This window comes from Danio rerio, chromosome 5, assembly GCF_049306965.1.
Source record: "Danio rerio strain Tuebingen ecotype United States chromosome 5, GRCz12tu, whole genome shotgun sequence".
Taxonomy (NCBI): domain Eukaryota; kingdom Metazoa; phylum Chordata; class Actinopteri; order Cypriniformes; family Danionidae; genus Danio; species Danio rerio.
Window position 1 is genome coordinate 11,611,007 of NC_133180.1, and position 27,753 is coordinate 11,638,759.

At 34.1% G+C, this 27,753-nt stretch overlaps 1 protein-coding gene and 2 long non-coding RNA genes across 7 annotated transcripts in view; 1 reads left to right on the forward strand and 2 right to left on the reverse strand.

Moving 5' to 3' along the window:
- LOC137495558 (uncharacterized) overlaps positions 1–27,753 on the forward strand; it is a 320,840-nt gene that overhangs the window by 156,304 nt on the left and 136,783 nt on the right. The window contains exon 4 of one of the 4 annotated variants that reach the window (XR_012406726.1): positions 5,708–6,935. The exons of the other annotated variants lie outside the window; for them this stretch is intronic. This is a non-coding gene — a long non-coding RNA (uncharacterized lncRNA). Of the gene's footprint in view, positions 1–5,707; positions 6,936–27,753 lie in introns of those variants that run through there. 4 annotated transcript variants of the gene reach the window in all.
- Positions 1–27,753, reverse strand: part of rtn4r (reticulon 4 receptor) — a 179,547-nt gene that overhangs the window by 151,223 nt on the left and 571 nt on the right.
- LOC103911047 (uncharacterized) lies at positions 18,831–27,520 on the reverse strand. Of its 2 annotated transcripts, XR_012406717.1 has the most exons (6): positions 27,447–27,520; positions 26,187–26,286; positions 25,687–25,822; positions 24,173–24,349; positions 22,535–22,627; positions 18,831–19,679 (listed from the first exon to the last, which is right to left on the reverse strand). It is a non-coding gene; the product is annotated as an uncharacterized lncRNA (long non-coding RNA). The 2 variants fall into 2 exon arrangements; XR_661556.4 differs by lacking the exon at positions 25,687–25,822.

Sequence of the window (27,753 nt, forward strand, 5' to 3'; positions counted from 1 at the left end):
CGACTCTTATGATGAAATGCAAGATCTTTTGTCTTCTATTCTGTTTCACGCTTTCTGTTGTTTCATTTTATTATGGTATTTTTCTTCCCCAGTGGGTATATCAACCATTCACTTTGTGGCTTTGTTTCTCAGTCTAGCGATCTGTCTGTCTCTCTCCTTGTCGATCTGTCTGCGATTCTTTTTCTATCTAACTCATTGATTTTTCTTTTCTCGAAGGAGAAAAGAAAAACGTCTAAGATGAGCAATGCTTGCACTTCTGAAATTTATTAAGAAGCTGGGTAAAAGGAATCAGTACTTTGTTGTTGTTGTTCCAGAAAAAAAACAAATATCTGTTTAAAACAACCATTTGCTTTTTCAGAGAATGTTTTGTTCCCCACCTAAAGAGAAAATTATTTAAAGCCTGAAGAAAGCAGCAAAAAAAAAAGAAGATAAATTCTGCTCTTAAATGCACCCTTTGTCCACGTTTCATTAAATTCCCAGTGTGATTCAGCGGTATCAGTTAGCAGAGCATGAATCAATATCAGTGTAATACGCTAAGGGTTTGTGTGATATCTGAATTGTGTTTGTTTAGAGATGTTTTATGAAAAATAAGATCCTCAAGATCCCAAACCTCAGCAAATTCTTCGAAGTCTACAGAAAAATCATAGTGTGTTCATGCCTTATCTCCCTCGCTCCCTTGAGGACCAGATTAATGTATTAATATAAAATGTGCCCATGTCACTTTTCACCCCAAAATCAGAAGACACCAAAAACTCATTACATTTAGAATAATAAAATCAAGACTTGCGTCATGGTGACACAGTGGGTAGCACATCGCCTCACAGCAAGAAGGTCGCTGGTTCAAGACCCTCAGTCTAGGGTCAGTTGGCATTTCTGTGTGGAGTTTGCGTGTTCTCCCAGAGTCCAAGTGAGTTTCCTCCGGGTGCTCCAGTTCCCCCCACAGTCCAAAGTAGTGTATGAGTGTGAACGCAAGAGTGTATGGGTGTTTCCCAGTGTTAAGTTGCGGCTGGAAGGGCATCCGCTGTGTAAAACGTGTGCTGGATAAGTTGGCGGTTCATTCTGCTGTGGCGACCCCTGGTGATAAAGGGACTAAGCCGAAAAGAAAATGAATCAAGACTTCTTGTGGGTTATGCAGTTTTCATGACAATGACCGTACAAACAATCTAACATCCCTTAGGTTTCACTGAGGAATAACCAAGAACATTTTATAAACAGCCTAGCAACCACCCAGAACATATTAGTAAAAGTATGAATCTCTTTTTGAATAAATCATCAGTCAATAGTGAATGATTCAAGCATCGTCACCTTTATTGCCAAATGACTCAGCTGTTTTGAATGAATCATTTGAATTAATTATTACATGAATCACTCATTAAGTTGACACCCACTGGCAGTTTCAGTATGATATTTATTTAATTATGACAAGCCCAAACCAGGCTAAATACTCTCAGCAAAATATAAATTAGCAACAGCGTTTTAATTAGCAATGGCATTCATTGGTTATTCATGACATTCTAAGGTATGTTATTACCAGATAATAACAGTTTAAACTAATAACAAAGACTCATCGGGGTATTTCGAATCCTCTTGCCCATTAGTGAATATGTTCATATCCATGCAAATGTTCTGCTGCTGTTTTTTTTTTTTTTTTAGCTGTTTGGCACCATCTTGTGACTAAATGTCCCGTAGGTTAGTCTATGCTCCATTCAGTCGTTTTTGTTTCTGTCAGCTTTGCATTTAATTAAAAAGTTAAAAAACTATTAACTCTCAGAACAATGTTCTGTAATAACTAACCATGTATTAAGCGGAAAAAAGTACATCCAGGCAGGTGTTTTCATAGAAAGTCTTATACAGAATCTGTTTTGCAAAATGTTGCTGATAAGCCTTTCAGGTTTTATTATATATTGTGATAGCAACTCACTGGATTTACTTCCCTCATTCTCCCTCATGTGGTTTCAAACCTTTATTGGTTTCTTTCTTCTGCTGAACACAAAATAAGATATTTGAAAGAATGTTGGTTGCTGGCACCTATCGACTTCCATAGTAGGGAAAAAAGATTTCTATGGAGGTCAATGGCTGCCAGGATCCAGCATTTTTCAAAATATCCTCCAAAAATCTGTAACAGGTTCTGTATAACAAAAGTGTCAGTTCATTAGGGGTGTAAAAGAACACGATTCGAATCCGTGATTCGTACGGATCCCAACCCACGTTTAGGAACACCAGCGGATTAATACATTTTGTTTTACTTGTAGATTAATCTTACATTTGTAATGATTGCAGAGTATCAGCTATCACGTAATTCAAATCACATGTATAAAAGCATTTATACTTTCCTGTAAAATATAAGGATGGAAGAAGTTGTGCTAGGTCATTCAGGATGTGGTGGGTTTCTTAGGTTATTAAAGGGGTTTTCTGTCACAAATTGTTTTGCCTGCATTAATGCATTCAGTGCTAGCTGCACAAATAATCATTAAAAAATTTATTATAAATGATGGTGATTTACATATTTTTCTTAATCCTTCAAATCGCTGCATTCTGTGTTTGAAAAACGCAAAAATCAAGAAAAAGATTCAGTCTTTAGTTTTTTGAGTTAGTTATGAAGTTACAAACAGTCAAATAACACAGAAATACTGGGATAACAGTTTATAGATATAACCACTGATATTTATGGTAAGGATTACAATCATCGTCCTATGCATTTAACTTGACGCTCAAAAATTTAAGTTGTAAGCAGCAATTACATCATTTAACCAATAGGTGGTGACAACCAGCCATTAAAAATATGCCACTGAATAATCCTTAAAAATGATCCATCTATGAAACTGAAGTTAATAGTAGCAGTGAGTTTTTCACAGTGCTGAATATTTTGCAATTTATTTTTATTCAGCTGATTATTTCTTCATTTTATTTATTATATTTTTAAATATGTTTTGTGATAATGGAAAGCTAAATGCATTTGTTTGCTCTCATTTTTGGCTGAACCAAAAAATGGTCTGATCCGTGACAAAACAAAAAAAGCGTAATGTCATCCGAATCATGAGATTTATTTATTTTTTTAACAAATTAGTTTTTTGTAAATTGATCAAATGTGTGTGTTACCAAATGGCAACACTGTGCAATAGTGGAACATGCAATATTGCGATGGGTTAGTTGGCTAGCAAGGTCAGCTGTGAACTATTAAGTTGTAACAATAACAACATGATTGCTAGTAATATAATGTTGATTAGTCATGAGTTAATGGCATTTGCATTATGGATAAAATATTTTTATTAGCAATACCACTTTTGAATAGATATGAATACAGAACACAGTGTATTAGCGAACACCACCATGTTCTATGGTAAGTGAAAGAATGAAAGGACAGAACTGGCTCTTCCTGCAGATGAAAGTGAGGGTGAGATGGGTTTTAGTGACCATGAGAATGATGCAGACTGGACATCTGCATCTCAGATGCAGATAAAACAGGCATAGTATAGTATATAGTATAATATATATAAACATTGTTAGCTAGTAACTACATTATCATCGCACATCTTGACTACCAACCATGAAGAACATCCGAGCAGTAACAGAACAATCTGAAAAACAATTTTAAACAGAATTGCAAAACCTCCCTTGGCAAGCTCCCAAACAGTAAAATTAGGCTTGATATTTTCAAAGTATCCACTTGGGTCATTTTCCAAGTCAGCTTTATTTTGACTAGTTAAAAAAAAGCAAAAATAAACACACACATACACACTCCAATTTTCCGATTGCATTGAATTGAACAACAGTGTTTAGCTTAAAACCAAAAGAACTAAATCTATATCATAAAGAGCGTCTGTCAGAGTCTGAATCGGAAGGCATCGAGGCTCTCGCACTAATAACGCTGATGTCTAAAAGAGATGCTGAAAGATTGTCACTAATGGATCTGTGGTGTTAAAGGTCTAAAACATTACTGTTGTCTGAGAGAAAAAGGAAGAGGGATAAAAAAAAAAGTGACAGCGAGTGGAGAGAAACAGAGAGTAAAGGTGGCTGGAGAGCACCAAACAAAGACACGCGAAGAGAGGAATGGTGAGAGGAGGAGAAACGACACTGACTTATTGTCCAGACAAAGGCTCCAGTCATGCACCTAATTTAAGGTCGTCCTGGGCTCTGTCTAATTAACTATTTACCAGCTCATCCATCACCAGCTCTATTCAGCTACTCTCCTCTCCAGATTAAAGGATAAATGTTTCATTACCATGGGCGTGTGTTCGGCTAAAAATTGCCGCTAGATGTAGCGTTCATATTGGAGTTTTGTAATGAGAAAATGAGGTTGAATCACCATTATTTAATCTTTCTTCGCTGAGAAAGCTTTGTGCACTAAAACATGGTACATACAGTAATCAAAGAGTGAAATTTCATACCTTTTAAGACCTTTTTTAAGGCTCTCTTTATACATGTTAAGACCTCATCAGCACTTTAGGTTTTAACCGCTAATATTGGCAACATTTTAACTTACTAACCCAGGCTCATTATTGATACGTTCCCCTGTATACATTTCTGGAGAGCACCAAATATGTTCCAGGATGTACTTTTTTCAGTTTTTGTTTTCGTGAATCCACAAATCCACAAAAGCCATTTTTTCTTTTATATGGAAATTCCTGAAACCGTTTAATCTGAAAGAGAGCCGGACTAAAAAAAAAAATAAAATAAAAAAAATGAAAAAGAAGTGATATTAATCCGAAACAAATTTAACATAAAAGTGATTTAAAACTGATTGTCATTCTCTAAATTCTCAAATGACATATCACTAGAAAGCCCAGGATGTTCCCTGAACAGTACAACAGAACTTGACAGAGTAGCTCAAAAAAATTCAAAGAAAATTCATGAAAACAAAATGTTCACTACAGTGGACACAAGTCAATGGGCGGGATCTCAAAAGGATATACATATTTTTATTCCTTATTTGTACAGTTTAAAAAGTCAACAATGCACATACTGAACATCTTGATGTATCTACAGTGCTCAACATATGCGAGTACACCCCTTACAAATATCTCATTTAAATTAATAATTTCTATAGGAAGCTTTACAATATTATATTCATGCATCTACATTAGATTAGTAAGAACTGAAGGCTAATCCGGAGCTAATCTAACAAAATAACTTACAATAACAGTCCAAAATTAGTATACCCAAATTTATATTAGGGGAAAATATTAAATTAAAAAAATAGAGAGAGAGAAAAAAGCAACGTGAAAATTTGAGAAACAAATAATTTAAATTGTGCTGAAATTTTGTAGTTTGTAATTTTGCATGTATTTAAATGTATTGTCTTTCTATTTCTAAAGATGTTCAGTGACTTAATTATTATTTTAATAAATATATTTGTTAAATATATCAGTTTTGTTTAATTGCATCTAAATATATTATCCACTTTTACTTAAAAATAGATAAAGAATATACATTTTTAAATCAGGAGCTACTCATTTATGTTGAGCACTGTATACACCTTCAAAATTGTGTAAAGTTTACTTTATTTTCCACTTATTTAAAGAGCCACTATTATACATGAAATAGGGTCATATTTTAATTGTAAGGGTCTCCAACAACAGTCTAATATGCATGCAAGGTCAAAAAACACTTTCATTATCTTATAATCTGCATTTATTTTTACCTAATTATCCCAGCGACTCCCATATGAATCCTTCAGTGATTCATTTGTTCCCAAACCCCTCCTTAGCGCGAAGCTGATCTGCGCTGATTGGACCGATAACAGTCTGTTGCGATTGGTCGACACTGACAGCCTTCTGCGTGAGACAGAGTGAAATGCCCAGCAGCTAATCAGCAACATAAAGGTAGTCACAGTGCATACACGCTTCATAGTGTAAGGTGTGGATTTTAGCTACCAGTGGGTGAATGTAAATACAGACGATGGACTTGAAAATACCGAAGACTAACTATTTTATTGAGCAAAAAACTCCAAGAACTGGCGAGGAGATCTCCTAACTTGTCACACTCTACCTGCTCTTTTCACATACACACACACACACACATTACCCTCCTCCTCGGAGGACACAACACAAACACACACATTAACCTCCTCCTCAGAGGACACAACACACACACACACACACACACACACACACAAACACACACACACACACACACATACACATTACCCTCCTCCTTGAAGGTCAATAAACAAAGCGGCACACATTGCATTTTCAACGTGCCTTTACACGATTAAAACGATACACGATATGAGAATATAGCGAGTTAACCTGATACAGTACACGTGGTTACAAGTAACAAATCACAACTAAATACATTTGCAAGTTAGAGTAAACGAGGCAACAACTTTAATCGCACGTAAAGTTACTTACACTTGTGAAATGGAGGAAGAAACCGATCCATGTTTGACATAGTCCATCAGTACTCTTTACTGATCCTTTCTTTAACAAACGGCCGATGAAGTCTTTGTAAGCATGTAGCTTCCAGAAGCACTCAAACTGCTCAAGGCTGGGCTATAATGCTGAGGTTTCATCTTTGGGTAGAGACTCAATAATATCCATCTGCACAGCGTGACTTCATTCGACCGGCGTGTGTGTGTGGGGCTTTTTTTCTGTGTTAGAGGGCGGGGCCACAGGTTTCAAATCTCCCGGGTTTGAGCGTGCAACTGTTTCATGGATATGTCATCGCGAAACACCTAATGACTCGTTATCAAGATGACTCGTTATCAAGATGACTCGTTTGAAGCACTATGAGTCGACTCTTTTATTGATGTTTTAAACATTAAACACTGTACACTTACATATTTAAGCCTTAGCTGGATATTTCACTTCACTTACACACTGTTACACACTACATGGAGGGGCATTTTCAAAAACCCACAATAGGGGCTCTTTAAATGTATTTCGGTGTTCTTGTGTTGATAAGTATGCATGTACTTTATGTATCCTGAGCTTATGAAAAAAAAAAAAAAAAGAACACACCAAAAAGTCCTACGCTTGCAGAATAAATCTCACTCTGATTCTGATTCAGAATGGCGAGTGCAGCCTGGCTCACTTGTTAGCGTAAAGATCTCTGTGTTTGCTTTGAAAGGGAGAAAGTAGTGTTTGTCTGGAGTTAATCCTCAGAGGGACGCTTTATTGCATGTCCACCTCTTGTCAATTACGCTGTGAGTTTCGAGGCGGTGTGTTTGCTGCAATTAGGTCCTCCTCCCAGGCGCGATCTGAAATATATTTACATATTGTAGTTTATGTAGATTTAAATGCAGACAAAAGTTGGTGATTAAACGTATACCTGTGCTGGAGGAGCACTAATTAATATTGAAATATGTAATTATGTTGAACACAGCTGGACGGTGTAATGAATAAAGTGTATATATGAAGTAATGGAGGCATTGTGTCGACTTTGCTTTACCAGTCCTACATTTGGATTGTAGATGTATTTAAGCAAAATGTTTATGTATGAGTATGGTTTATGTTTATTTACTAAAAAAACATTTCTTTTTTATTTCATCACTTTCAAAATATTGTGATTTACCACAAATTATTATTACAAAGTTTTAGAATTAAAAATGTATTTAAATTTTACTGTGATTTTGACAAAAAATCTGCATGAAATAATTTACCAACATGTTAGCATGTACCAAAATCTTTCTGAAATTTTCCTAACTATTGGTGCTCTGAGAACATTTTTTTTGTTCCAGTTTTCAGTTTTTGTGCAGTTATCATATGCTTATTTTCATTTATCGTTAGTCTTGCACCTTTTATGGTTTATCATTTAAAACAGAATACTTGAATAAAGGCTGCTGTGTATTCAACATTGACATCTCAGGAATAAATAACACTTTAAATATTTATTAAAATATCAAATATCTTTAAATTTGCAAAATTTAACGTTTTGATTATTTCAATTTAAAATGTTGCAGAGAGAATAATAGTTAGAGTATAATAATAATAATAATAAATATTATTATTATTATTATTATTATTATTATTATTAATAAATAAAAATCAAATATATTTTATATTTTAATCAATTTATTTTAATAAATAAGTTGTGATTGTTTTAATTAATATTTTATTAGTATAAATAAAAATTAGAATCTAATTTGATCATCATAATTATTATTATACCTCTCTGTATGTAATTAAGACACTGTCACTTTATAATATTTAGCATATTAACAGACTTTTTGCACTATATACATACTGTTTACCATTATACTATATACTGGATTGCATCTGCACAACACTGATTTGCACTCCTTGCCATGTGCCCTTAATTGTGTTGTTTACACACTTTTATTTTTTACCTATCTTTTTAGATTATATTATATGTGTAATTGTATAGTAATCTCTTTTTAAAATTTTACTTTTTGTATTAATATTATATGTTAGGCACCTCGGGTCTGGAGTAACTCAATTTCGATTCTCTATATATCCTGTACATGTGGTGGAATTGACAATAAAGCTGAATTTGTCTTTGATTATTATTGTTATAAATATTATGTTTTATTAATATCATGTTTTTATTATTTAATTAAAATTTTTTTATTGGAAATAATAATGAGAATAAAATTTTTATTATTATTATTATTATTATATTATTGTTATTGTTATTATTATGATTATTATCAGCATTATTATTATTATTATTGTTATTATTATTATTATTAGCATTGTTATTAAGTTTTTATTATTTAATTAACAATTTGTTAGTGCAAATAATAATTCAAATAAAATGTCATCATCATTATTATCATTAACATAATTATTATTATTGTTGTTATTATTATTATTATTATTATTATTATTATTATTATTATTATTATTAAGTTTTGATTATTTAATTAACATTTTGTTAGTGTAGATACTAATTAGAATTAAATTGTATTATTATTATTATTATTTTTACATTTTTATTATTATTTAATTGACAATTTGTTAGTGTAAATAATAATTAGAATAAAATTTTATCTTTATTATTAATAATTTTTAATTATTTACATTTTGTTAGTGTAAATGATAATTTTAATACAATTTTGTCATTATTATTATTAATAATAATATTATTAATATTATTAATAATAATAATAATATTAATTATTATTATTATTATTATTATTATCAATATTATTATTATAATTATTATTATTATCATTATTATTATTATTATTATTATGCTTTTAATGTGTTATAAAATCACACATGCTCTCATTTTAGTCATATATCACAGTTCTAATGTTAAAAACCCCCTTTTTTTTAACAATAATAACTTTTGGAACTTTAATATTAAAAAACAAACTTTTTCACATAAAATAGTGCAATAAAAGTTTTAAAATGATGATTCTCAAAGATTGAATTTCTCCTAAAGTTCAAGCCATGCAAAAGTTATAATTCCACACTATATACTCAAACCATTTTAATAGTCAAAAGTTGTCACACATTGGAAGCAGCCGGTAACAGCATTTCAGACCATTTTTGCATGACTGCTGGGCTTATTTTGCTATAAGAATAACATCAAATGAACAATATCTTCATTTTGCCATTCACAAGACATCCCATCACGTCGCCGGAGGATTGCAAAGCATCATTAAACTGCATCTCTAAAGGTCAGTCGATTGATGTGGTTTGGTCATGCGGTTCAGCTTGTCTGATGCAATAGTATGTGAGATTACCTGAATAAATGAACCTATTGCAGTGGATTCAGTTCATTTAGAGGGACTTGATGAGCGCCTATTGAATCTCTCACTACGGCTGCAATACTTTCTTCCCCACTATATGTTACTGAATTATTTATTAATTTTTTTCAGGGCAAAACTGAATCCACAAATGTTGCATAACGCAGCATCAGCCACATACAGCTTTGACAGCCCACAAGATACAGAAAGCTGGTATTTTCAGTATTCTTATTATTTTTTCCTATGTGTTTCCATCATCCTGGAAGCCATACAATTATATAACATGCCAAGGACAAACCCACTAGGAAACTTAAGGAGCTTGTAAAAATTTTTAGAATGACATTAAATATCAACAGTATTCTATCTCAGCTTCAGGAAACAAGTAAAGATTGATGCAAAATCAGTCATTTGTTACAGTGTCTGACTTATATATTGATATCAGAGGGTTAAATGTTGTTTTTGTTGTCGTTTTCTGTAATGTTAGTTTGTCTAATACATACATCCAGATCACCCAGCCCTGCTTAGCTTCAGAGGGCTGACCATGTGAGAACTTCATGCTGCTTCCCAATTCGCATACTATCTGTCCTAAATAGTTTTCAAAAATATAGTCTGTCCCAAATCGTATTACGTTGAAAAGAGTATGCCGAAAGGTTCCCGAATGCTGTACTATTTCTGTTAGAAATGTGAACTGCTAATACTCCCACTATACATTGCACATTAGATGTGAATTTGATTAGAAATACAAACTCGGGGTAGAACGTGTAAACAAATTACAAACATGATAAACGCGCAAGACAAACTGTCGTGTAAATTTGGCCAAAATACCAGATTTACATCCCAACTCTTTTTGAAGGACATCCTGGGATTTTTAATGACCACAGAGAGACAGGTCCTTGGGTTTTCATGTCTCATTCAAAAGATGGTGCTCACTGACAGTTTACTGGGGCACAAGGACCCACACAGACCAAAGAGTAAGTACCTCTCGCTGACCTCACTAGTCCCGCTAATTATCCTATATGTGGTCTCCCATCCAGGTAATAACCAATATGCAAATTTTATTTTAATTTTAGTCTATGTACTGTAGATACAAACACCTGTTTTACAATAAATGTGTCTTGTGAGCACTAATCATTAGTGTTCACAAGACACTTCTATTGTAAAACAGGTGTTTATTTGTGTCTATTTGATGTGTTCAGACAAATATATTTCCACATGGACCGCAAAGCATGATAATGCATTCAAAATGGAATGAACCATTATAGAGGTGGTCAAATGTCTATTTTTATTATCTATTATTTTAATTATTGATATTATTAGTTAAGATACAAATACTCTCTCTCAATATTTTGTTCTGATGTCCTTTAGGGGGATCAGTCATTAATTACATGGGCCAAATGCTTACCTCCAAAACCCCCATAACTCGCACCCTGGCTGTTAAGAAATACAGTAGTAGCTTGCATATGTAAAATACTACTGAGATAAAGTCAATTTGATCTTAAAAAATGTAATTAAAATCTTTAATGAATTGATTACTAATACATTAATGCTCCTTATGTTGATGATTGACAATGTTGTTATTTCAACCGAGAGCAAACTGGGTTTCCACTTACAAGAGCGATAATAATTAGAAATGATCTCTATATTAATGGCCTACTTTATACTGCTGTCAAGAGCTAAGAGGGTGATTTGTTTTTTTTGTTTACATAAGTGGAATGATCTTGATTATAGCTGAGTACAGTTCATCTGTGTTGTTTCTACACGTCGAATGCAATATTTAGCAGGCAGTTTGAGGTCAAGCATCACTCAGAAGACTATTTGGCAGAAACACCGAAAGAGCACTGACCTTGATAGCTTTGTCTCCCAAAATACACAGCGAGCGCATTCGGCCACTTTCTGTGCACTTCTTTATTTATTTATCTTTATTTTTTCTAAAACATTTGAAAAGTAAGTGGAGCTTTCTAAATCGCGTGTGCAATATTTCATGCATATGTCTGAATTGCAGAAAATATATATAAAATGAGTACTGTATTTACTTATTTAAAATGAGCTGAAACAACACAAATCTTGAGATTTCGTTGGTACAACTTAACTTTTTAAGTTCAATCTACCTAAATTTGTTCAATCTGTTAAGTAACTTAATCCATTTGTGTTAGGACAATAATGTGAATTAATTGTGTGGACCCACGCATTTTTACAGTGTTTAAAAATACATTTAAGATTTGTATATAAATTTAGACCAATGAAATCAACGCAAAAGCGCAATTACATAATTATTCTTAATTCTTTGTTTATATACACTATTGTACGTTTTTAGTGCGATACATATTATAAAATATCCAAGCAAAAAATTAAATATGATAGAGTTCATATTATTCAAATATTTAATTATATTAAAGGCATAGTTCACCCAAAAATAAAAGTTCTGTCATCATTTATTCACCCTTAACTTTTGTTCTTGTTGTTGTTGTTTTTTCTTTTTAAAAGCAACCGAAATTATACGATTCAACAAAAACTATTGAAATTAATGGTTACAGGTTTCCAACAGTCTTCAAAATATTTTCTTTCGAATTTAAGAGAACAAAATAAAAACTCAAACTGGTTTGAAACAAGTGGATGTTGATTTTAATTTTAGATTAACAATCATTTTAACAAACAAAATCTGACAGTTTTTTTTACATAAAACTAAATAGCACATTGTATAAAATAACATCTCGGACTAATAGTACTAATAGTATAGTCATAATAGTATGAACCTATATAGGGGTGGTCAAATGTATAGTTAAATTATCTGTTCTTTTAGTTTTTATTATTGTTTTATGAGCCAGATCAGAGCAAACTACTGCTCACTTTAGGGCTGATCATCCTGATCAGACATTATAACTGTATTTGACCCTGTTATAGCCTTCCAAATGCTAAAGTTCAACTTTTCTTAGTATAATTATTAGCCTAGAGACAACATTGGATTCACAGAGGAAGAGCTAATGTGCCTCATTTAAAGAATAACACATATCCAATCAACACTGGAGAAAAGAAGAGCCAAAAACCCACTATTGCATTTACAATGGTATGAACCTATATAGGGGTGTTCAAATGTATATTATCTTATTCCTCAGAGGGATCAAGCGTTAACACTGTATATGACCCTGGTGTAGCCTTCCAAATGCTAAAGGTCAGCATATGACAATGATTTGTGGCCTAGAGACAACAATGCATTTACAGAGGAAGAGCAAATGTGTTTAATTTAAAGAATAACACATAATCTACACTGCAGAAAAGAAGAGCTGAAAATCCACTGCAATACCAGACAGACGTGATTTGTTGACTGTGAATTCTTCCAGCATTAAACCTCTCAGCAAACAGTACACACGTCATCGTGCACAACAACTGAAAAAATATCACAAAGTCCTGCCATGATCTTCAAAATCCCAGACCACATCTAGTCTGATTCATCCTACGTCAACCCATGCGACATCAGAACAGCTGATACCCTTTTTTCACACCTGCGAGCAGCAGATGAAGCTCTGTATCAGAGAGACCTCTCAGCAGAATGAGCCTCCCTCCGACAGAGATCTCGCTGTGAGTCTGCTTCTCTCTGCCATGCATTCTGATTATCCACATCATTTGGGGGTTTTTTTCCCTCCAAATGACTGTCTGTGTAAATAAGGATGGTTCTGAAGAGGTTCTTGTAGAGAACGACAGTCTGAAGGAGAGTTGTGAAACAAAAAAAAACTCAGCAAAAAACGAATTAGCTCTCCATCTTGGAGAGCTGCGGGCTGGAATATTTTCACTTTAAATACGCTTTCCGTCTGACTGCGAGGAAATGGAATGTTTACAACTGGCTTTCTGAAACACTCTTGGGGAAAAAGAAATCTTTCTTTAGAAACTCACTGACTACGAAACAAGAGCAGAACTGCAGACATAATGGTTACAAGCTTAAAAGTACACATCTTGAAACATTATGTCCTCCGACTCCCACAAACACAGGTATTTTTGCAACATGGTCTTGGCTGTTTGTCCAACACGCAAATACAGGTGCCTAAAATCGAATATCTTTTTGAAAACTCCAGCCGAAGTGAAGATTTTTTAGAAACTATTTTGATGTCAGACTGACCACTGCTGTCTCATTTTGCAAACTTCTGATTGGCCAACATGGCTTAATGCTCAGGGTTATATGTTGCCACCTGTTGATTTAGCATGCTCTTGACAGCACATAGTAGCAGAAATAGGGTGGCAGCGTGGAGCCTCACAGCAAGAAGGTCGCTGGTTCAAGCCTCAACTGGGCCAGTTGACATTTCTGTGTGGAGTTTGCATATTCTCCCTGTGTTGGTGTGGGTTTCCCCCAGGAGCTCTGGTGAAGATGAATCCAAAAAATCTTTATGAACTCTGGGAGTCTTGCAAGAACGCTTTCTTTGCCATTGCAGATGACTTTATTAATAAGTTATTTGAGTCTTTTTAGAGATGTATGGTTGCAGTCCTCCAAGCTCATGGGGATACATAATATTAACTCTTTATCCACTGAACCATGACTTTATATTCTACACTGTACACTATTTCTGTTGAGTGACAAGACTTTTGTCTAAGCAAAGTGAGCCCTTACTGTCCTAATTAAATATTTTAAATAAAGGCATGATCATATTTTATTTTGGTTAAATAAGTGTTATTTAGAGGCATTTGCCTTTCATAAAAGCAAATTCTGGTACAAATGATCAACTAGAAGTCAAGTTATTATTGGTTGTTCCGAAAAACTTGGGTAGGTGACAAGACTACCCAAGATATAAAATACAATTTCACCAGAAGCCATTACTTTAGATTGACTGGGATGATTTTGTAGGCAAAAAATAAATAAAAATAATAAAAATACATACATACAGTATATATATGTATATATATATATATATATATATATATATATATATATATATATATATATATATATATATATATATATATATATATATATATATATATATATATATATATATATATATATCTACGGGCTATTTATATGGATACACCTTAATAAAATGGAAATGGTTCGTGAAATTAATGTTCTGTTTGTGGCACATTAGTATATGTGAGGGGACTTGTAAATAACTCATAAAAAAGAATAAATTTAAAACCAAGGACACCATTGTTTTTCTTGTGAAATTCTCAATAATAATAATAATAATTCCCAATATATATATATATATAGCAAATATTACAGTGTAACAAAAACATACTTTATGATTTTCTGGGGAGACTGTAACAGTATTTGGGTACAGGATTGCAATAATCAAATGTTAAATAACATTGCAGAGTCTTGATCATTCAATAAATTAATCTTTATCAAACTTATTGCGCTACTAAGATACTTGCATGGTCACACGCCTTAAAAACACATGCGGGAGACAAATTTCACTCTATAATAGTTTAATTCTGCAGCAGTGTTCATTTTGAAAAAGTTTTGTTATAATTTTCTTGACAAATCAAGTTTTCTACTGGCAAAAACTAGACGAGAACTAAATGAAAATTAACTGATGATGACAACAACTGTCATAAAAATATACTGACATTTTTGTTGACTAATAAAAACGAGACGAGAATATAATATAAGAAAGTTTTTTGATAAATATCCAATCAGAATTCATTTTAGTGTGTGATGTATGACGCCCCCACTTACATTTGAAAATTAACCAATCCACAGTAGACGCCGAATGTGATTACATAATCATACATAGGTGCGTCTGTCTGTCAGATTAAAACAATAATGAAACGGAAACAGCTGAGAGAAAAGAAGATTCATGTTTGATGTCAAGACAAAAGACTGTAAACTGTACGAAATAGCTGATAAAAACAACAAATCTAAAGCAACATCAGCATGCCAGGGAATCTTTTTTTTATTTACCCGAGTGTGTGCTTTTGCTTAACTAAAATGGTATAGCCTCTCTCTGACCTTTAGAGAATTTACTCAGTTAGATTGTACACTAAAAGTTATTAAATCGGTCAGTCTTAAATTCATATTATCATGGCATTCATTTTGAATAATAATTCTGACTTCAACTGCATAATGCAACTGTAGTGCTATAATCTCTGCTTATAGCGGAGTGTACTGTATGTATGTACAAATGACATTGCAAAGTGAACTTAAACTAGTTTAAGCCCTTACAAACATGTAATGCTTGAAACTGTTCAACAGACTGGTTAAAAATATTAGTAGTTCATTCAATTTCTTTTCGATTTAGTCACTTTATTAACCTGGGGTTGCCACAGCGGAATGAACCGCCAACCAATCCAGCATATGTTTTACCCAGTAGATGCCCTTCCAGCTGCAACCCGTCACTGGGAAACATCCATACCCATTAAGCTTAAGATTAGTAGTTTGCCATGTTACAAATAATTGCACAATCCATCATTTTCAGGTGGCTACTGTTCTTACATGTGTATTGATTGCTAACACATAATTTTACATATTACTTATGACATAAATAATCAAAGCATATCTAATTTTTGGTCTTCAATGGAAAATCTATATTCCATGTTTTAATTAGTCTGTTTTATTTAATGTTAAGTTACAATATTTTGTATACATAAATGTATACAATATTTTAATAAATGTACACTAAATTAAACCAAATATATTTTAGTCAGAGTAGATTTAGTCGACTAAAATCTTATGAAATTTAGTCGACAAAAACTAGACTAAAACTAAAATAATTCAGAAGACTAAAATATGACTAAATAAAATAATTCAGAAGACTAAAATGTGACTAAAACTCAAATGGAGTTTAAGTCAAAAGACTAAGACTAAAACTAAATCAAAATTTACTGTCAAAATTAACACCGTTCTGCAGTGTCTCCAAAAATCTCCTGTGTTTTGACCTGTGGTTTCTCGTCAACAATAATTTAAACTCAACACTGCCTATCTTGCGATGCGACTATTGCGAAAGCACACATTGCGATATCGATATATTGTGCAGCCCTACAACACACAACAGAAAAGAAGACGTCTTATTCATTTTCCTCTCCTCTTCCCTCTCTCTACTTCAGCAAATCCATCTGCGCGACTAGACTACAGCTCTTTCTCATCCTTAACGCTCTCTGTGATGGAATATCTAATGTGTTTTCAGTTCAATCAGGTTAGCTCAGCAAGACGGGAGGGGCGTCGGATACCCAATGGCTCTAAACAGTGAGCAGTACATGTCCATCTGGCATCCTAAACAACCTCACAACTCCTCTGAGGAAGCACACCATGAGGAAACGCACAGGATGACCATGCGTGAAACACCACATAACCCTTTTATTATGTTGCTGTTGTTACTTCAATTCATGCAGTACCTCTTGCATTGCGAGCAAGAATGAATCTATAGCGTGCATGGGGATAAGAGTTGTGCAGTGAGCTGTTTCCAGCCATAGAGCTTTACAGATTTAGTCACTGCTGTAAAGGGTGGAGCACTGCTGCTTTTCAGCACCTCCCAAAGCTTCTTGAGATCCTGCGATGCCATCTTTAGTTGGACCTGCTCACGTACTCACAGGTGCAAGACAAAATGAATATGCTCACCCTCTTTGTTAGATCATAATTAGACCAGAAATAATGCGTTTTCTACTGTGCCCTAATAAAGCTCTGCTGTCCTCTTTGGGTTGAAAACAGAAACACAGGAAGCTGAACTCAGCACTGAGGCTTTATGTTGTTGAATTCAGGACCATGGACAGCGTATATCTGAATCTGCAGTGAAAAACGAATGAGAGTACTGACAAAACTTGATAGATTAAAGACTCCAAATGTAACTTTTTGACTTACCAAACTGAAAAAGACTTGATAGGAACATTTACATTCATTTAAGTTGTCTATTAAGAACTTAACATTTTTATTTTTGATATAAACAGCTTAATTCATGACTATATTCTTCAAACTGTATCAATCCACATCATGTTTATTCCACTGTACAGAAATGCACATACACAGGTTGCATCCTGGAACTGTAAACCAGATATTCCTGTTCACATTTTGCTAGATGCTCAATAAGGTATGTAAGATTATTGTGTCTTTCTTCAGATTGTGATATGTGCTCGTATATTACATATTTAATCACTGTAAGGATAAATTAAATCAAACATAATACCTGAATACGCAAAACAGAATAAACAGAAGTACGCAGCTATCAGTTACCAACAACTACTTGAAATCGTTATGCGCTCGTTCATTCATTCATTGTCCAAGCCTACGTAATTAAATATTCAGGTGTAAAAGCAAATGACCACTCCCCCAAACGCCATATGCAAATACGCAGACTGGAACGCAGGTGAAACAGTTCAGACTGTGCGTTATAAACGCCTTATAGCTATTAGTACAGCCTGAATCAAAAAGGCGTGATTAATATCAATAAACAACAATTAAACTTCAGTTTTCTTACTGCATCGATGGCAAGAATAGTCTCGCCTCCTGATGGAAACTACTAACCAACCTTAACCATGCGCAACCAAATAGGCTACCCTGCACAAACCGATGAGTCCGGACGCCCGAGAGCAATGTTAAGTTGAGAAACATGCATAACTGGACGAGATTCAACAACTCGTGCCTAACCAAAGCAAACTGTTTCTTTCCCACAGAGTGGGACAAACTGGTACGCGCTTTAAACAAAACACTGCGTCGCGCTCGCGATGTGGCGTCTGCGGCGCGTCATGTTTCTCTGAGTGCATGGCAGTACAAAAAAATATATATATATTTCAACAAAGAGTTCTGAATTTATGACCAAACCTATTGAATGTTTGCTAAATACGCATTCACTCCTGCAAATAACACCCTTGTTTTCCGTGACAGACATTTGGGGATGCGCGCGGCGTACACTGAAAAAAATGATTCATTGGATTTACTTAATTTTTTTAAGGCAAGCTGTTGCAAATAATTGAATTGGGTTAAGTTTAAGCAAACAATTTTAGTTGGATTTACTCAATTTATATGTGTTGGATTTAAACAATCAAATTAGGTTGGATTTACTCAATTTATATGTGTTGGATTTAAACAATCAAAATAAGTTGGATTTAATCAATTTTATTTAGTTACATTTATCCAATGAAATTCATTTAGTTCACTATAATTTATATATGCAATTCCTACTTACATCTATTTATTTTTGATGTCTAAAATGAACATTAAACTGCTTGCAAATACACTTTGAAATGACATTTGACCACATTTGTTTTGAATTCATTTTAATGACTTTTTAAGATGCATTTTTTAACAAAACATAAATCACTGCCTATAAATGCTTTAGCAGCACACCATAAAACAATAAACAGTTTGTACAGCACATTTAATTTAAACCAACACATTAAAGAAAACTATATGAAGTCTTAGAGCAAACTGCAATCCTTATGATACACACACCCCAATACACAAAATAATCAACTAATTAACTTAAAAAATTAACTCAACATATTGAGCAAGTACAAGTTGTATGAAATGGAATAAATACAAAGTTTATAGAATGCACATGCTCTCTCTCTCTCTCTCTCTCTCTCTCTCTCACACACACACACACACACACACACACGCACGCACGCACGCACGCACACACACACACACACACACACCATTTAAAACAAGTTCCTACAGCTAATTAATTTTGCACACAAAGAAAACTGAATTCACTTATTAAACAATTCCTACACTAAACTGCAATTTGTATATGATATACATTTGGTTGTTGAGCATTTATCAACACTTCAATGCTTAAAATTACAGTATCACACTGTTTTCCAGTATGAGAACCTTTGAGGAGAGCTTGTCAGAGTTCATTTGCACAAGTACTTTTTGGGCAAACTCCAAATAGTATTTGAGTTCTTTTGGGTAGGCCAAATCAAGCACATAAATTGCCCCCAACATCAGTGCACAGGCTTGTGCAACAGATTTTATCTGTTCAATAATCACTGTTCCATCCACAACGATGCCAATGTCCTCATAATCTCCTCTTTCCTTTTTGATGACACATATGGCCATGGTGGTGTTTGTCAGGTCCTTCAAAAATTCTTCTTTTTGGTTGCTCTATATTTAAATAAAAAGAAACCATTATTAGACATTGTTTTTGAAACATATTTTGTAAAAAGTCAGAAGAAATCAAATGTAAATAAAACCAAAACCTTAACGGCCCTCCCCACACCCACATTGATACCTGTGAAATATTATAACCAATCATTTATGATTGCATATTGGCGAACATATATTTGAGCATGATCTGCAAGTACGACTTCTTCACAATTATTTACAGGGTTTATTCAGGTTTTATCAAGGTAAATTTAAGATCTTTTAAGACTAACTAAAAAGAATTTTGGAAAAAATAATTGAAAGGCAAACAATACAGTAATATGTTGAAAACTAAATATAATGTCAAGGAAGCATTATTGCATTATTATTTAAATAATATTACCCAAGGTTTAAGGCTTGAAAACCACAGATTTGGCCACTTGAATGTGGAAATACCTTCTGATCAGACCCACTGTATATCAATATACCTGGTCATAATTGTTCACCTTAACCCTTCTGTATTATTTAAATTTACTACCCTTTCCTTATGTTAGTTGCTGGTTTTTTTGCCCCATTGACTTCCATTATAACATTTTTTGGATGCAAATCCATGACAGCATGTAATCACGCATTGTTGATGGTTTTCTTCCCTTTTCGGTAGATGTATATTTTGTCATTTTTACTGTTGATGATCAGTTGACAGCATAACCATTTAGATAGTCCTGTCCAAAAAAGTTTCTGGCTTTTATATGGAGTTCTTTGGAGTATAAACAGTAAATGATAGTGTGTGTGTGTGTGTATGTGTGCATAAATACACTTACTATGTTTACTATATGTCTGAAAAAATGTAAATAAGCAACTTTCAAAACAATGTGTGCAAAAGTCTCACGCACGCACGCACACACGCACTTACACACACACACACACACACACACACACACACACACACACACACACACACACACACACACACACACACACACACACACACACACAAACAATACTCCGTATAACTCTATATAAAAACCACAAACCTTTGCACTGTTTTGCTCTGCAACTGATGATCAACTATAAAAATGACAAATTTTACCTTTTCCTAACAAGAAAAACCAATAGAGATCGAAAATATTCAATATACTGTCATGACCTTGCAATTAAAGAATATTGTTATAATGGAAGTCAATGAGGCAAAATCAGCCACAAACATAACAAAAGAGTAATACATTTGCCCAGAGTGTATTGTTGAGGTTTTTAAAAATTTAAAAGCATTTTCCCAAAATATGAGTAAAAATAACATGTCACCAAAAATCATTTCATGCGCTCAAACAAAGAAATCTGTCGCAAAATTAATATCCTCAACAGCACACAAGGCTTAAGAATAATTATGCACAAGTAAAATAAACATCAGCGAATGAAATTCAGTAGAAATGTCACACCTTGATGCAAAATTTAAGACTTTTTATGACCTTAAATTGTAAACATCTAATTTAATACTTAAGACTTTTCAAAGACCCACAGGACCTCTGCAAATAATAAAAAAAAAGTACAATAATAAAACAAATTTAATTGGACAAATTAATAAACATGTATATTTATTTAATTAGTATTTTTACGTGTCATTAATTAAACCAAAATAATTCAAATATATTAAGTATATTTTAAATTTATAAGTAAATATACAAATTTAAAACTTGAATTCATACTTTAAAAAAAACGTCATGTTTCATTATTAGATTAAACATTTTTGAAGAATTATTCAGCGATACATTTTTGATTGTTAGTACGGCCACCCATTGACCTAAAAATGTAATTCAAGTCAAGTTGCTTTTAAACAGTAATTTTAATCTTAACATAAACATAAATTTTCTCTTTTTTGGAAAAAAGTGGTTTACTTGTAATTCTGTGACTATTTGTTTGTAATTTAGAAATAATAATACTGTTTAGAAAGACTAAAACAGGGGTGTCCAAACTCCTTCTTGGAGGGCCAGTGTTCTGCCGATTTTAGCTCATCCTTGCAGGTGTGTTGAGGCAAGATAGTTTATAGATCACCAGGTAAGAGCTTGATTAGCTAGCATAGGTGTGTCTAATTGGAATTGGAACTAAACTTAGCAGGACACAGGCCCTCCAGGACCAAGCTTGGACACCCCTGGGCTAAACAATGAATATCTCTGGGGTCAAACACAGATCTGAACCCAATGCTGAGAACGTCAAAGGATTAAGAAACATATGCAACTTTTAATCATTTAGTATTTTTAGGCATACTAATATTAGGCACATATATTGCGATTTTCAAAAAGTATTTCATCGCTTTGTAAATGTTTATTATTACCATTTGTTGAGTCTCCCAATACTATTTGATATAGTCAAGCGATGTGATGTCACACTCAACAAGCTGATAGTTTTCTCACGGTTCAATAACAGTGTGTATTACCATTACAATGCAAGAGTTTGAGGCAAAAGATAATAGGTTGCTCTTACGCGTGTAGTGACCAATGGCATTTTTTTTAACTTCATGTACAAATATATGGAAATAGAAAGCATTTGAAAAAAGAAAAAAGCCATTGACATACAGTGAAAACACTATTTTCAAATTCTTTAAAATTATTAATTTTGTTTTTGAGATATTAAAATATTTTGTTCATTGTTCTATTTATACTTTTGCATTGAATTAGTATGCAACTTACTTGCACGAATCTAGCAAGTGTTTGTGCAGCGCAATGTGATTTGAATAGACCATAATGTGTTCAACATTAGGTTCACCTATTAATTCAAATATGGCACTCAAAAAAGTTTGTTTGTCTCATTGGCCACTGTAACCCCACCCTCAGTTATTTCTTATAGCCCAGGTGCAAGCACTAGTACTATGATGCACTCACCATGTATTCTTTCACCAGGCATGCCTCATCCTCACAAAGGTAAGTAAAGAGAGCTTAAAGAATAGACGCTCTTTTGACATGGACATCGGTTGTCTGTAAATAATACAAATTTGATTAGTTAAATACATAAATGACAAATTGGAAAACGTTAAGAAATGTATTAGATTAGATTAAACTTTATTTTCATTACACATGTATAAGTACAATGCAATGAAAATCAGTTTATAAAGTGCAGATATAGAAAAACTTTAGTGATATTTACAGATGGATGTACTATCAACATTATATACAGGTTGTATTAGCTATGAACAGAGATTTAAAATAAATTATTATATGTACAGGTTGCTATTAATAATCAGAAGTGTACAGATAGATAAACAATTACAAGTGTACAGTATATGTATAGTTCAAATGAATGAATCAGTCTAATGTAGTGCAATGAATGTGTAATTTTTAAATGTGCAAATGTTAAATAGTGCAATGATAATGAGGAGTACAAGTTATGAGGACAGTGGGGGTGTATTAGGAGGGCAAAATAATTAGTGGGGGATAGAGTTAAAAAAGGTACAGCTCTGAGGAAAGTGCTGTTCCTTAAGGCTGATTTATACTTCTGCGTCAAACGCACGCCAATGCTACGGCGCTGATGCAAAGCCCTTCGCCGTGGCCGTCGGCGTCGCTGACGTGTACCTCTCAAAAAATGTAACTACACATCGAAACGACGCGTAGCGCAAGCTCTGTGATTGGTCGGCTTGGTAGTGGCCAAGTGGACAGATGATGTATCTCCTCCCTGTAGGCCGTCTCATCATTATTGCTGATTAGACCAATCACTGTGGTGTCATCTGCAAATTTGATGATGTTGGATCTATTCACAGGCCTACAGTTGATAGTAAAAAAAGAAGTAGAGGAAGAGGCTCAGCACACAGCCCTGTGGTACACCAGGGTTAAGTGTGAAGATGGTGGAGCAGATGTGGCCTGATCTAACATTCTGAGGTCTTTTAGTCAGAAAGTACATAATCCAGTTGCAGAGAGACGTGTCGATATCCAGGTCTCTAAGTTTAATCATTAACTAATGCCGAGTTCAGACTGCATGATTTTGAAAGTAGTCGTTGCTGCTTTATTTTCACTGCAAGATGGATCGGCGACAGGGACTTGAACATTGCATGACTTTACAATAGGAAGAATCGCCGACAACTTCGTCTAAACTACGTCTCACAACCCAAAAACCATCTGTTTGACCAGGCCGTGGATTAATGCTAATATTGCAAATAATGTTAAATTTCTTACACAGACCAATCGTTTCACTTTACAGGACCTTCATCAGGAGCCATGGCTTTAGATTTGGACTTTATTCTTAAACTGAAAAACCCATCCTCATTCGCTGCCATTATTTGAATCACCATGTACCACAGATTCAGCTAAAAATCATCAGTAGTGTTATATTAACATTAAGTTAAATAAATACTAATTTATTTTCTTCTCGGCTTAATCCCTTTATTAATCTGGGGTCGCCACAGCGAAATGAACCGCCAACTTATCCAGCATGTTTTACACAGCGGATGCCCTTCCAGCTGCAAACCATCACTGGGAAACATCCATACACTTTCATTTACACACATACACTACGACAATTTAACTTACCCAATTCCCCTATACCGCATGTCTTTGGACTTGTGGGGGAAACCGGAGCACCCGGAGGAAACCCATGCGAACGCTGGGAGAACATGCAGACTCCACACAGAAATGCCAACAGATCCAGTCGAGAATCAAACTAGCGATCTTCTTGCTGTGAGGTGAGAGCACTTCCCACTGCGCCACCTGTTAAATAAATATATTTTTAAAAATAAAAAGAATTAATAACTGAAACCAGCTCAAATGTTATCGATTATTTATGTCATATGCCATGTCCGGAATAAAACACGTTACCGTAATGTACAATTGTTAGTCATTTGAGACTCCTTTATTACAGCACTCCCACAAGTTTCTCTCTTGCTTTCACAAATAAAATTATACATATTTAATGTATATCCATTATTAATAGCCTATCTAAGTTTTGCCCAGCTAGCGAAACCTGCAGGTAAAGGTAGCCTATAAGCATATTTTTTTCAGTGCATGCATTGACTGCATCGTCAAATACATAGAATATAAGTATGTTTGTGGCATGATAAGCATAGACATGAGCATTATTCAGAACATAGCCTATATATTTATTTTTAAAATGTTATATTTAGAAATTAAAACTATATTAAATTTCAACTTGCAGTAATAATCTAAACATTAAACTTTGCCTCGATGTTGTGCACTTATCCTTTAACACACCTAAATCTGACGATTGTCCCTTACATGTATATTACATTTATAATGATACTCAAATTTATTTAATCAACTGACTGTTTACTTGTGAATAGTTTGTTTAGTTACACTACATTTAAAGTGATTTCTTTTTTTGACTACCTTGTAATTTACCATGTTCAGCCAAGATAAAGACATGTAAAGGCTGATTTATACTTCTGCATCAAATGCACGTGTATGGTGCGGCGCAGCCTGCGCGCAGTCGAATAGCCCTTGCCGTGGCGCATCTCTCCAAAAATGTAACTACACATCGCAACAACACGTAGCGCACGCTCTATTAGTGGGCTTGGTAGCGCTTACGTGTGTGGGCGGGGTTGAGAGCCACGCCAACCCATTGGAGCGAGTGTTTACAAGTGTAGAGTCCCATGAAATAGCTCCAGGTGGAAACTGTTGCTTTGTGTTTACCTTATGATTAAAGTTGTTGCATGACTGCCGGCTCCCGCCTCAGAATGAGCGAGTTTTATCTTCTTGTTCATTAAGGTAGTGTTCAGAAAAAACAAAACCCAAGCGAAGAAACTCCATACAGAGGGAACATATAAACCTACTGCTTTTGTAAGTGTTATTGTAGAACAACACAAACAGCGCGCACAAGTATAAGTGCTCAGCTGCACGCAGGGCAGGCGCCGTAGGTCACGCCAATCACTCAACGCAGAAGTACAAACCAGGCTTAAGGCCGAATGTGCATTGTGCAATTTTGAGCCAAATTCTGATGCGACTCTTCTTTGAATCAAATTAAATTTCAACTTTGATATTTGCTGTGCTGTGTTGATGCAATGTACAGGAGGAAAAAAAAGGTGAATAACCTCTCTTGGTCGGCAGATAGTCGAATCATTTTATGGCAGGTCAAACATTTTGGTCGGCTCTCTTGAGAAAATCACGGAGTTGAATCAAAGTTGAACTCTGTGTTTGTGCTCTTACTGCACCCTAGTACTGTGAAAACTAGGGAAGCAACAATAACATTTAGTTATTCTTCACTTGTCACAAACCTGTTTGAGTTTCTTTGTTCTGATAAACACAACATAAGATCATTTGAAAAATGATGAAAACCGGTAACCATTGACTTCCATAATATGTTTTTCCTACTATGAATGTCAATGATTACTGGTTTCTAACACTCTTCAAAATATTTTGTCTTGTGTTCAACAGATAAAAGAAACTCAAAGGTTTGGAACCATGGAAACATGGTGAGTGAATAGTGAGTAAATTTCCTTTTTTGGGACTATTTAGATTTTTCAGAGCAACATATTCAGTTAAGAAACTATTTACTGTAATGTGTAGTAATAAATGTTTTGCAGTTACTTACCATAAAAATGTTGACGGAAAATTCCAACTGCAGTACTGGACAGAAAATGTGTTTAACCCCTGACCAAGGAACTCAGCAAAGGAAACTTGTTGTACAGTACCTCAAATGAAAGGAAGCACATGATTATCATTTAGGTTCAAAATTCAGCACAAGTAACAACACAACCAACTTCTTAATCAACATATTGTTTACCGATTAATTATATTAGGAAACATTAAGATAAATTACTTATTGAACAAATTGCTGAACGTGATTAATATGATTAAGATAATCGTCACTGCCTGATTGATACGATATAAAGTGGGTCTCAGACCAGACAAAGCACTGCATTAAATTCCATTCTTCAACGCCATGTCTTAAAAATATGTCAATTTATTTTAACCACAATATTTTCCATGAAGTTTTAACGTAGCACTCGTCTGCATGTGTTTTACGTTTGAACAACTAAAGGATTGCTTCAGCTTATTTAAAGAATATTATTTTAGTTAAATTACATTATCGTTGATGTAAAAGGCACTTTATGAATATGGAAAAAGTCACATTAAGTTAACCTTGCGCTGGACGTTTATCGGTGGCTGATAAACACTTGCTGTGAATATAAGTTAGCCCATTAAGAGCATTATAACCCAAAGACATAATTACAGCATCTCACGTAAAAAAAAAATAAAGAACTGTATAAATGGACGCCCTTTACGTTAAAAGTTAATGTTACGCCAGTATGGGCACACATTCGACAACCTCCTAAGACAGTCAGTAGTGCCCTAACGCCAGACCAAATCGTTCTATAACAAAATCAGTATGGTACTGTCCGTTCACAACTAACGTTATCTAAACGCATGTTTAATGTTAACCATAGTAAAAGCCACGGTAAATTCACAAAGGACTGAGCTAACGTTAGCAACGAAGCTTTTTTCGTTTGGAATGGCGGATCACGGACACTGTCGTCACACCAAAGAAAATGCTTATTCTCTTGAAAATAGCCATTCACTTCATTAAAAATATTATATATCAAGTCTACATAACTACATTCTTGCTAAAAAGAATCTTTAATATATTCTGCGACATAAAAGCGAGATTTGTCAAACCGTGTGTAACGTTAACTGTTAGCTTAACTTGCGAGCGCGCTCGACGGCTGGTCGCCGTGAAATTTAAAAACGACCAAAATAGACAGTCCGAACGAGAGACCATTTTATGCGTCTATGTTACCCACAAAGTTTTTTATGTAATAAACAGTCTGGTACAATATAAAATGTGACTTACTGTGCAAATGGATGTACAAAACTCCGGCTCTGGCGTCTTGCTTCAATCTGACTGGATTCTGTAAAACTTCCTTTGGGCTTTGGCGCCGAGGCAACGGAACATAATGCGCATGCGCACAAAGCTAACATAATTTTTTCTAATAGACTTTAATTAATTAATTTAGATTGGTTTAAAACACATCTAATTCACTTAAAACCGATTAAAAATAATTTAATAAAATCAACAACTAAATTAAATTGTTTAAAATAAACTAAATTGAATTATGTTTGATTTAATAGAGGGCTAAATCATTTTTTTCAGTGTATGG